Source organism: Quercus robur, chromosome 6 (genome assembly GCF_932294415.1).
Source record: "Quercus robur chromosome 6, dhQueRobu3.1, whole genome shotgun sequence".
NCBI lineage: Eukaryota > Viridiplantae > Streptophyta > Magnoliopsida > Fagales > Fagaceae > Quercus > Quercus robur.
Window position 1 is genome coordinate 38,721,528 of NC_065539.1, and position 12,182 is coordinate 38,733,709.

Consider the following 12,182-nt stretch of genomic DNA (forward strand, 5'->3'; position numbering starts at 1 on the left):
TGGCGGTGGACCACGTTGTTATTTATCTACTATTCTATTAAAAAACTTCCACATCTTTAAAATTGTTGAGTTAGAAATTTTTTTTTGAACAGAAACTAACTATTGATTTAGTAATTTTAAACAAATGAGAGCCTTTTAGTAAAATAATGGACAAATGACATGATACACCATGAGAACTGCATAATTTCCTGAGGAGGAGAGGACTTGCACAAGTAAAACTGTATCTTGAGAATTCCTGAGGAGTAGAGGACTTGCACAAGTAAAACCTCCCATATTTTATATTAGTCTTTCTACTATTACATCATTTGCCTCAACTTATTTTAGTGGTAAATTGTGAGCTTGATAATTACTTTTACATAAACACACACTACTTTCTTGTCAAAATTGTGATAAAAGTTGCAGAATAAAAATTAGAGTAATTATTAGTTCAGACACTTTGTTGAACACAGTACACAATTTATCTTGTAACTGAAATGTGTGTACTCGTTGCGTGTAATATTCACGGCCCTAAAGACTACGTAAATAAACTTTCTCAATATAAGTTAACATTGACTTTTAGTACACACCAACGGAATGGAACAAAAAGGCGTCAGTAAAATCAAAACATTTCTAGGAAGCAGAAAACAAAGAGAAAATGTAGAAGATGATGTCAAGAGCCCTAAGCTCAACGATCTTGTCTAGTTCTCTCTATACCAAGAATTTGGATTCAAATCTCCAAGAAAAAAAAATGTATGAGTCATTGGGCAGCATTTTTTTCTTTCAAGTTTTGTATATTTCCATCAAGATTTTGCAAACCAACAGAGCAGAGCATTTCTAAAACCAGGAAATACAAAGTAACAAAGCAAAGAATAAATGCTAGCCATAAAAATCACCGGTAGTTTGAAGTAGCTTTTAATCGAAAGAAAACCATAAAAATAATAAACTACTATAGGAGTTCATACGGTTGTAAAGCTTGAGATAGCTATACCAACAAAGCATCCGCAAATACGAAGGAATCCAACTTCATTTGTAAAATCAAAATTTTCAAACAAAGATAGAATTCAGAAGGATTAAAAAACCAACATTAAAGCTTTCACAAATATTTCAAAACAACATTCTCAAGACTTCAATCATAAACAAAAGTTCCTTGTACTCTCCCCCAGCAATAGCTAATCTCATCACATCCTCAGGATTCACAATCCCACCTTCCTCCAAGAACAGAGTCAACAAATTCTTGGCAAACACCCCAGTTTGGTTTGCGACTACCAGAGTGGACATTGAGTCCCTAAGGTTCCAAAACACAATCTCCGGAACCTTGTTATATCCCTTCTCCCGGAACTTCCTCTGTATAACTCCATAATCTGTTTCCCATCCCTTTTTCATTTCCTCTTCTGGGTCCCTATCCTCAGTATCCAATCCCACCCAAATATTCCTTCGCTGCCCAGATGTCAAATTCCATATCAGTGAAAACAAAGACTCTCTTTATCAGTTGCTCTTCAGTGAGCTTGGCCTCAACAGCAACTTCCAAAATTTGGTCAAAAACTTTTTGCAAGTCTGTATTCATACCCCAATCCATCTCCCTTATGAATTCAGTCTTGGCAAGAAGAGTATCTCCTTTGATCAAATGAAGCTGAGGATCCTGACTACATGTAAACAACTTCCCCTTCCAAGGCTCTTCACTAAGTTCCGACACCAATAGCCCCAATGCCACACACACCTCCATTGGCGTACCATTCATACTCCCCGAAACATCACAAACCGCAATGCAATTTGTGAGCTTCCCTTTCTTAGAAACATCACTAACCATTCTTTCCCATTGAAGCTCAGCAACTTTCTCACCATCCTCATACAATGACTTGATAATCTGGTGGGGAAGCAATCCCCCCGCTGGCAATCTTTGCCTTCCCACTCTTCACCTTCTCAAGATAGCCCTCAAACCTCTCCTTATCATGCTTCTGAAATAATCCCTTATAATTCGTCATCGCCACTGACGCAACCCTATTATATGGCAAAGAATTCCATTGTTTGTCACTCATGAAAAGCTCTGGGAATTCCAATGTCTTATGCATGCAACGGAACAGGAACTTGTTTCCTCAACCTATCTCTAACCCTATAAGCATAATGTGCCTCCCCAATCCCCTCATACTCCTTGTCACACTCTCTCGGAAAAACCCGCCTCGCAATCCCTTCGCATAACAACAACTTGTCGTAAGACGAATCAACCGCCGGACACCATTTCGCTGCGAGACTAATCTGAAAAACTTCCCCACGATTCATAAACTCCAAATCCGGTTTCAAAAGCTCAACAAACACATCACAGACACAATCAAAAAGGAAACGATAATCTGGGTCATTGTTATACCTATCAAAAGCAATTTTAGCCTTAGAAATCTCTCTCTCTTTCCTCAAAGCTCTAGCTTCCTCCTTAGAAATCTTCTCCAATATTCCTTCCTCTTGCACCTCTTCCTCCTCGTAAAAATCCACATGCATATTTCTCTTCGCTCTCTTCTTTTCGTACAGGGCTTGCTTTGCGAGTTTACGAACCTCAGGGCCAAAGAGAAGCCAACAGAGAATCTCAGGCAAGTCCTTGAAGTAACCAAAATTTGCCAAGGCCTTGAGATTGAGAGCCAGGGTTTTAGTGTGAGATTTGTGAAGCCAAAGAGACGAGGTGTAAGATTACACCTCTAAGATTACCTATCAATTTCAGGGTGGTGAGAGGGTCATGGGCCCAAGCCAAGTCCAGCCGTTGGATCAGATCATTAGACGATGTATCGGGCACCACGTGGTAGAAGAAGTCGAGACAAGGGTTCCCGGTCGATAAGTACGTCGGGGAAAAGTTTTCCGTCAAACCCATCATCGGAAAATTTTGGGTATCAAATGATTCCATTGCATCGTCATGTTCTGTTGTTGTTGTTGTTGTTGTTGTTTTTCTGGAGAGAATGAGGTTGTCGGTTTGGGGGATTATGGAGTCTACGATTTTGGAGGTGTTTAGAGTCGGCGGACCAAGAAGTTGACCGGCACCGGCAGAGGCCATTTTGCTTTGGGGTATTATGGAAGTACTGAATCTGATAATTCCATGTGTCTTCGTAAAGAAAGAAACATGGTGTGTCAGTGTCAGTGTGTGTGGGCGCTTGGCTGTCAATATGAGTACAGAATAAAATCTCGTCTGGTTTGCTTGGCAGGTAGTTGGCGAGTGGTGAATGAAGTACAAGCAAGAAACAATTGAGCGTGAACCACAGCCACAGACAAGAGACCCACCACACCACCACCCCCCCACCCCCCGAAGCCAAACTCCCCATACTCACCCAAAACCCTTCAAACACCCAAAAAATTTATCCAGGTTTGATGTTTGCTGAAGTTTGCTTCTTCTTTTTTTCTTTTTTTAATAAATTTAGGTGTGCTAGGTTAAACTACCACTTAAAATGGATTTTAATTCAAAATTTATCATGTTTAGTTTTTTGATATAATACTATGGATAAAAATTTAGTTACAAAATTGATTGTAATTAACCTAAGACTACAATCTTACTCAATAAAATAAACATCATTACATATTTTGAAAATCTAACCGTTGAATTGCATATTCTTTACTCTTAATAAATATGTTAAATTTTGTATCAATTAGATATTATTTAGTATATGATTTATAAGTTTATATTTTATGCATAATCTTAAACTATAAAAACTAACGATTAAAATAATTTATTGATGGCATAGTTATTGATTTTTAATTTTCTTGAAATTTTGCAAACATAGAAGATATAAGAAGAAGATGTAATCTAATAGTGGAATTTTCAAAATTCACCTCCAATAAAAAGATATTGAGTAAGATTGTAGTCTTAAATTACAACTAATTTTGTAGCTAAATTTTACCCTAAAACTAGTTAAAATTCCTTGCATTGCAAGGTTTTGGTCTTGAATTTATGACAAATTTAATTTTATTGAAAAAAAAGATTAAATTAGAAATTACTAATTAATTTCAAAACTCTCACATAATTAATATTAATGAAAATAACTGAAAATAAATTTTACTTTTAAAAAATTATTAAGAGAGAATCAATTAGTGTCTTGGCCTAGATAATGAGCAATAGTTAAGAAGTGGTCACCATATGGTGAAATTTTATCTTATCTATCAAAAATAAAAATGAAATTAATTTTTTTTTGAGAAGAAAATTATTAAAAATAAAAAGTGGATGCAAATTGAGAGAGAGAGAGAGAGAGAGAGAGAGAGAGAGAGAGAAGGTGGGGTGTTGTGTGGGATTCAAGTTTAGAATTTAAGTTTTTTTTTTTTTTTTTTAAATTTAAAAAAACTTATAATAGGCTTTTTGGTTTAAATAGAATTTAAATTTGTTAAATGATAAAATTTTACTTAAATTAAACAGTTGTTAAATGTTATCCCTTAATTTGAGAAAATATATCATAACAATTAATTTTTTAACAAATATCTATAAACGTGTATATATATATATATATATAATTAAAAAAAAAGTAGTGTATTAGAAAAAAAAAATTGATATCACCAAATATTAATCTTTTGAACAAGTAAGGTAGCAAAAAGAAAAACAAATAAGAATAATTAAACTGTTATTTTAATCTTGTTGCCAAAAAAAAATAAATGATAAAAAAATTTATCGTAAAAATTGCTCCAATTTGGTAATGTCATTTGGCACGGCTTATAATCTAAGCCCAACTTTTATAATTGCTTCAATTGGGTCTTGACGCAACTATGACTTCTAACCCCAACTTTTATAATTGCTACAATTTGGTGAAGTCACTTGGTATTTCCATGGCTTTTGAGCTCAACTTTTATAATTTCTGTAATTTGGTGAAACTACTTGCCGCAATCATAGTTTCTAAATTCAACTTTTATTATATAGTATATAATATTTTATTATACTAGTCACTAACCCATGCGATTCACGAGAAAGCTATTGACTATGAAAAAAATCCAATAATGAATGAAGAATTTAAGCTACCAGTTATGCAATGTCATTGGTAGTGCTAAACATCCTTAAAACCCTAGACAAACCCATGAAATGAATTTGAAATTATTTCATAAAGAAAGAAAGCCTTACATAAAGTTTTGTGAATGTGATACCTAACGTTTTGTGAAAGTGAGTATCATATTTAATATATTTTAGAAGAAAATAATTATTTAACATAATAGATATCTAACTCTCATCACAAAAAAATGAATGTTGAACGTTAGGATTTCAATCTCAAAATCCTCGATAGTTGATACTAAACATTCATTGACTAAATGGAAAATATCAATTAAACAAAAATTCAAATAAAAATTATGATTCCAAACCCCTAATATGCTCAATTTGGATTAAGTTGTCATGAAGGGTTTTATATACATTTTTCAATTCATGATCTCTCTCGCTCCCTCTCTCTCTCTCTCTCTCTTCAGCTCTTCTCTCATACTTTCACCCCAAAGCAATTGATCTCTCTCACTTCTCAACTTCATTCTCTCATGGCAAAAATTACATCACACCCACCACCACAAAAATTACATCACATGCATGATTTTGTCACCGACCTAGGAGGGTTTTGGGGTTGAGGTGAAATTTTGACAGGAGGAGTGTGAGTCTTGTACACGGGGCAAAGCACCAAGAGAGAGAAGACTGTAAGATCAAAAAGGTTCAAGGTTTTAAGGTCAAACTAAGGTTTAACCGAAATCAAACTGTGATGACGTCATAAATTATTTAATAATAAAATAAAGGCGTAAATGCACTTTTCGTCCATACATTTTGGGGTCATTTCTATTTTGGTCCCTACATTTCTATTTTACCACTTTTAGTCCCTAATCTAATTAACGCATGTTATTTTAGTCCTTTCTGTCAACCAACAGACAGAAATAGCTAACGTGGCTAACGAACTGATTAAAATATTAATAAAAATCCACCGTGGCTCTCATCACCCATGCCACATGGGTTTCCCACCCCTTTATGTCACATGTGACCCTCACTACAACCACCTATGCCTCATGTGAACCCCCAAATCAGTCCACCTTCTCTTTCTGTGAACCCCCAAACCAAATCAGTCCACCTTCTCTCTCGATTTGAGATAGCCATTAAACCACCATAGCAAACAAACAAACCACCATCGTAGACAAACAAACTCAGAAATATATATACCCAAACCCATTTTTCTTGGAATAGCAGAGAAAAGAAAAGCAGTGAGATCTCTATCTCTGTGAGATAAAGACCAAACACACAGGTATTAGCTCTCTCTCTGTGTATGCCCTTATATATAGCTAGCTTTATATTATGCGTAGGGGCCACAATGTTGCTTTTGTATATTCATTGTTTGGGTTTTGACTTTATTATGTTTGTTTAGTTACTTTTGACTATTTGTTGGTCCTTGTCTGGGTATGTGTTTCTTTGTGGCTTCCAATGTGGTCCCTGTTTTCCCCTGTTGAAGATAATGGTTGATTCTGTGTGTGATGTATACTAAATTAGTGGGCCAAAATGCTTATGATATATAATGTTAACAGGTGTTTGTTTGTGGATTACTATGCATGTGTCTATTTTTTATGACATTGTTGTTTAATATGTATTTGTTTGTGCTTTCCAATGTGGTCCCTCTACTCCCCTATTGAAGATGATGTGCATTACCATGTTATATAATTCAAAACAATTGAGGTGGATTGTGGAATGATGAGTGTTGAGTTGGTAAATAATTAATGTGCGATATTTTGTTAACTAATGAGTGCTGTTTTGGAATGTAGTCAGTATTATTTAACTAATGGTTTATATTTTGTTAACTAATGAGTGTTGTTTTGTTAATTAATGGTTTATATGTGTTTTGCATGTAGCATGAGTGAGCTATTTAGTTTGTATGTGCATCATGGTGGGTATTTTACTGATAACCCTCAAAAACATGTGGGAGGTAAAGTGGATATAGTGGACAATTGTGACCCTGATAGGTGGTCCAAGACAAAGATTGAGGGTATATGCAAGGAGTTTGGGTATACCTCTGTGAGCAAGATTTGGTATAAAATGCCCAATAATGATCTAGAGAAAGCTAATTTCCATTTGATAGTTGATGATGATGATGCCATGTTTATGACAGATTTGGTGATTGGTCATGAAGAAATTCATGTGTTTTTAAAGCACCCTGTGGATAATCCTATACTAGTGGATGAAGGTGAGCATGTTGGGGCAGATGTGCAACCATTGGTAGTGGAGTAAAACCTTTTAGGATATAGCAATAATGATGATGGTAGTAATGATAAAGGTAGTGACAATAGTAATTCTAGTAGTGAAGATTATAACAATAATAATGAGGATCACATTGAAGTAGATGCTGAACAAGCCTACTCTAGGAGAGAAAGTAACACACCAATGGTTGAGGAGATTGATGATGATAATGCTGTTGAGGTTGATGCTACAGAGATGTGTTTTAGGAGAGCAGGTAAGGAACCTGTGACTCAGCACCCATCTGAGGACAATGATGTAGTTGATAGCAGTGACAGTGGAGGAGGTGATGGTGAAGGAAGTGGCCTAGAGGATGAAGATGTAGTGAACCCTGATGAGAGGGAGTTTGTGGAGGATAGTAGCGATAGTTGGGATGGTTCTGATGAGGACGTTACTGAACCAGTACAAATGGGTACTGGTGTAATGAACTTTGATTATGAGAGTGAGGAGTTGCACTGTCTTGAGGAATCATCATCTGATGATGATATTGGGGATGATACTGATGATAGCTCCGAGGATGATCTGAAAACACCTGTGGGAAAGGGAAGGGGACAAAAGAGGACCTTCCCAGTGTTTAAGCCAATTGTTAAGGTTGAACATATCAAATTTGAGAAAGATATGTTGTTTACAACACCTAAGCAATTCAAAGAAGCTAATACTGATTATGCAATGCACGGTGGCTGGGGGATTAGATTTGTAAAAATATGATTTGTAAAGGGTAAGAGCAGTTTTCCAGGAAAACTGCAAGTTTGTGGCATATCTAACAAAGCTACCAAGGGAAAAGAGCTACCAACTAAGAACACTGAACCTAGAACACACATACTCTAGGAGTTACAAGAATCCAAGGTGCACTTCTTCATACATTGGGAAGAAGTTGATGAAGAAAGTGAGAAGACAACCTAACATGAAACTAAAAGACATCCAAGATGTTGTACATGAGAAGTTTACACTAAACATAACTCCAAGAAAAGCCAGCAGGGCGAGGGAGAAGGTAAGAGAATATATTGATGGGGTTCACACACAGAAGTACAATCAACTTTGGGAGTATTGTGAAGAGTTGAGAAGGGCTAACCCTAGCAGTACCATACTTATGAAGGTACACACCTTCAATAAAGGTGATTTGGCTGCTGAGATGGACTTAGTTTGTAGGGTTCCTTATTTTGAGAGGTTGTACATATGCCTAGAGGGTTGCAAGAAAGGGTTTATGGTTGGATGCAGGCCAATAATTAGTTTGGATGCCTGCCACTTGAAGATTAAGTCAGGTGGGCAATTAATCACAGCAGTCGTTAGAGACCCTAATGAAGAGTACTTCCCACTTGCGTATGCTATAGTGGAGGCTGAAACTAAAGACTCCTAAACATGGTTCATAAATTTGCTACTTGCAGACATAGGTCAGAACACAAAATGGACATTTATATCAAACCAGCAGAAGGTATGTATGTTTATTACCATATCTATATGCATTACCATATTGGATGTATAGAGTTACTAACACCATAATTGTTGTTGTTGTACTCACAAGGGTTGGTGCAAACCTTCATTGATAATTAGCCACAATATGAGCATAGGATTTGCCGCAGACACCTCTACAATTATCTCAGGAAGAACCATCCTGGTGTTCTAATCAGAGAGTTGTTTTGGAAAGCAGCCAAAGCTACTTATAAAGTTGAGTTTGATAGGCTGATGGATGAACTTGAGGGAATTGATGAGGATGCACACAGTTGGTTGCAAGATCATTCAACCACCATATGGGCCAGACACATGTTCAGTGAGGATAGGTTGAGTGATACAGTACTGAACAACATGTGTGAGAGTTTTAACAGCAGGATTCTGAAGTTTAGATCTAAGCCTATAATTACTATGGTATGAATCTAAACCTTACAGTAACCATTAGTCAGATACATTGTTTGATTAACATCTTATGTGTGATTGCAACTGGAGTCCATCAGGTTATATCTTATGACCAGGTTTCAAGAGAATAGACAAAAGATCATGAAAGTGGAATCAAAGATATGCCCTAAAGTGCTTAAGAGGTTGCATAGAGAAAAGACTGCAAGCAACAGGTGGGTTGCTTGTTAGGCAGATCATACACAGTTTGAGGTTAAAAGTGGACTGCAAAGATTCACTATGGACTTGGAAAAAGGACATTGTAGTTGCAGGAAATGGGATACGACTGGCATACCATGTGCCCATGCAGTTTCCTACATATTCTTCAATAGGCAAAATGCTAAGCAGTATGTGCACAAGTGTTTTCATTTCTCCATATATAAGGCCTGTTATGAGCTAGTAATTGCACCTATCAATGGGCAGAATATGTGGAGGCCCAGTGGTGTCCAACCTATTCAACCTCCTATCAAACAAAGACCACCTAGCAAGCCCAAGAAGAAGAGAGCACGAAAGGCTGGTGAACTAGCATGTAGGAGAGCTGGTATCTCCAAACAATGTAGGACCTGTGGTAAAATAGGACACAATAAAAGAAGTTGCAAGGGTGAGATTGGAGGAAACTCTTCCCTACCAGGCACCACAAATAGAACCAGTGCAGCCAATAAGATAACATTCTACCATATCTGTCAAGTAAATGTGTGAGAGTTTTTACATATTACATATCAATAAATGTGGATTTCTTGTTTGTAGACCAACAGATGCAGAAACTATTCCAACATCAATCAGCCAACAGGACAAGCTCAAGCTCAACCAAGCTCAGCCACCCCATTTGCACCACCTCAGCCATTTGTATCATCCCAGTCCACCATGCACACCTTCACTCCTGGTGCACCAACTCAGCCATGGAAAAGCTCTCCCAGTCCAGTACCAAAATTCTAGTCCAACATGCACACCTTCACTCCTTGTGCATTTCCTCAGCCATGGGCAAGCTCTTCCACACCATGTGCAACATACCAAACCAGCATGCACTTCTCATCCAGCCCAAGTGCACCATACCAGTACACCATGCACAGCTCTGCCACACCTTTTCCACCACCCCAGTCTAGCATGCACAGCTCCAGTCCAAGTGCACACCAGACCCCCACAGGATCATCCAATCCAGTTCAGGCTAGTAGAAGCTCATTCTTTTAGGCTTATGAAGTTCAATCCAACTCCAATCCAATTGCACCACCCAACTTAGACAATAGTCCAATTCCAAGACTGAGGAGGAAAAGGATGGTCACATTAGAGACCCTGAATGCTTCCAAGAATGCATCTAGATACATGGGGGCTATCAAGTTTGCTTGGAGTCAGTCATCAACGCATGCTCCAAGAAAATATGAATAGCCTGTTGTTTTATATCTTTTGATGAATGGCTTGTGTTTTGTATAATTATAGCCAAGCCCTTATTTTGTATAATTGGTATTGGTTAAACAATGCCCTGCTGTTTGGGTTAAGATTGGCAGTTGAACAATGCCATTTTGTTATTTAAACATAATTTTGCTTTTTTAATGATAACTATAAAGATGTTTGAGTTAAGTTTGGCAGTATGTTAATTAAGATGTTTGGATTTCAAGATTGAGTTTGTTGTTTCCTTCTGTCTTGTTGTATATGTGTAGTATAGTGCTTTCTTGGAATATGTTATCTGTTAATACCAGTTTTATTTGTTGCATGCAATTGGAAATCAGCTACTTGGTTCAATAGGGACATTTCCAATCCATACATCCACACATTAAATGAGAAAGGTATTCATTTATTTCTCAATAGAAAGAGTACAAATTAAGCAGCAGGTGTGTCATTGCTAATAACTAATCCTACCAAAATAGAGCACACTGCCAACCCTCCATACATAAACACTGCAACCCTACATGCACTACCAAGCACAGCAACCCATACAAGTTATTTCCACCTCCTACTTAAGCAAATATAGAACTGCAAATATCACCACTAACAATGCCACAACTACAACTAAAAACTTCTCTCTCTTCTTGCAATCTACAAGCTCAGCCTCAAGTTTGATGATCCTTTGCCTTTGCTGTGGGATAAGCACCTTACCACGTTCACATATCTCATCATCACGTCATTAGAAGAACCTACATTTTCGCCCCACCTGAAACACAGATAATGCTCTAAAAAATGAAAAATGGAAATCCATAAACTATTGTAGCAACAATTTGAAACAACATACTGAAATTAACTAAAACCCACACAAACAATTTATTGAAATTGACATACCCAGTAATTTGGACAACCATAGAACCTTCTACCAGGGTTGTCTTTAGTCCACGCCACAACTAGGACAGGTTTTTGATTACAGTAGCACGTCATTGGTGCTCTCCTCCTCACACTGGAACTTGTTGAATAGTTTGCTTCCATTGGGCTTCGAAGATTGTTTGTTTTGATCGTGGTTTGGGGAGATGAGGATTAGCTGTGTGGGTGGAGGTCCAAGCTCGAATTTTGGGAGTTTAGGGTTTCTGGTATTGATTTGGGGGATTTTGGGTTTCTGGTACTGATTTGGGTTGTAGTGAGGGTCATGTGTGACATAAAGGGGCGGGAAATCCATGTGGCATGGGTCACAAGAGCCATGGTGGATTTTTATTAATATTTTAATCAGTCCGTTAGCCACATCAGCTATTTCCATCATTGGCTGACGAAAAGGATTAAAATAACACGCGTTAATTGGATTAGGGACTAAAAGTGGTAAAATAGAAATGTAGAGACCAAAATAGAAATAACCCCAAAATGTAAGGATGAAAAGTGCATTTACGCCTAAAATAAAATACAGATAATAGAAATTTTTTTAAAAAATGAGCAATCTTGATTTGAAAAACATGGAACAATTAAATAATTTTCAAATACATTTATCACAACTTTTAAATTAGGGAAAAAAAAAGCATAAAACAATACTTTACAATTAACCATTCAAGACTTCAAGTATAAGTTATAAGAGCACTACGAGTGGTATAACTGTTATAATGCTATTTTAGCAACTAAAATACCAAAATGTAAGCTACAACAAAGGAGCTATATTTAAATAAAAATAGCTTTGGAGCTACAGTAGGTTGTCATTTTTAACAAC

General features: G+C 36.8%; 1 pseudogene; it reads right to left on the reverse strand.

Moving 5' to 3' along the window:
• Positions 1 to 1,083: 1,083 nt before the first annotated feature.
• LOC126690163 (uncharacterized) lies at positions 1,084 to 3,079 on the reverse strand (annotated as a pseudogene).
• Positions 3,080 to 12,182: the final 9,103 nt, after the last annotated feature.